Below are 1,195 nucleotides of genomic sequence, written 5' to 3'. Positions count from 1 at the left end.
CGCAGGCCTGGGGCTGCTCAGAGTTGAGGGGGCAGCAGGGAGGAAGCCAAGGCACAGCCACCCCACAGTGCTCGTGTCACTGAAAGGGCGACTGGCTGTCAACTGCCCTGCCTCAGTTTCCCCTCTGTGAGAAGGAGCTGGGTCGTCACTTGCTTTCTGCTTGGAGGGAGGGCTCGAGGAGTAAGCGGTGCATTGGTTGCAAAGAGCTTTGCAGCTGTAAAACGTGGTATAAACCCTGAGTATTTCTCAAAGAGGAGAGAGGGGGGGATGCTCACAGTGAGCAGGAGCTTGGGGCGCAGGGAGAGCTCCAGCTCCAGGCTTCGGGCTCTGCTGAAACCCAGCGCCCTTCTGGGCCTTTTCCTGGCAGCTTCTCGCAGCCGTAGTAAAGCACTGCGGTGCCACCTGGGCCCTGCGTTGAGGGTGTGCGTCACCCGGGCTCTGGGAAGGGCTCGATCCCCTCTCAGAATGACAGTGTCTGACCTAAGAAGTGGTGCTGACCCATCTGTGGCTGGTGGTCCCTGGTGCCAAGCAGCCTTATTCACATACCAAGGTGGGAGCAAATTAAGTGGTTTTATTTTATTTTCCTCCTCTTCAGGGTAGCAGATGTCCCTGGTGCAATAATTCCTTTAAAACCCCACAGGGCAGAGCACTGGGCTTCCCCTTTGGGTCACAGGGCCGGCCGGTCCCATACCCACCCCACTCCCGCTCTCCGGCTCCTCGCCATGCCTCAGTTTCCCCACCCGCAGGAACGGTAGGACTTACAGTTTCTAAAGCACTTTGAAGCCCTCTCGGGGAAGGCACCGGACATGTGCGTGTGCTGGACAGAGACCTGGACCAAGCCTGGGGGATTTGTCCTTACCGAAGCTCTCCCCGTGGAGGACTCGCGCTCATCCCCTGGGGAGCTTTTTTGCTCTTCCCTTCGACAGCGTTACAACCCTCAAACTGAAATGTATATTTTTGCTAGAAGTACAAACCTCCAAGTGTTTTTAATAATATAAATAGTGTCCACCAACTGACTTGACTTTAAATAAATCTGAACTAAATATTTAAGGACCTCCCAGTGTCCAGCCTTTCTCTGCAAGTTGTCTGCCGGCCCGCGGGGAGGGTTCCCAGCGGAGGCAGTGGGGTGCCAGAGGATGTACTGGGATTTCCCGGGATTTGCCACTACCCCGCGGCCTCCCGGACCCCCGGGGCT

This window comes from Buceros rhinoceros, unplaced genomic scaffold, assembly GCF_000710305.1.
Source record: "Buceros rhinoceros silvestris isolate BGI_N320 unplaced genomic scaffold, ASM71030v1 scaffold30487, whole genome shotgun sequence".
Classification (NCBI taxonomy): Eukaryota; Metazoa; Chordata; class Aves; order Bucerotiformes; family Bucerotidae; genus Buceros; species Buceros rhinoceros.
The sequence above is the reverse complement of the archived record's forward strand: the minus strand, read 5'-3'. Positions refer to the sequence as shown.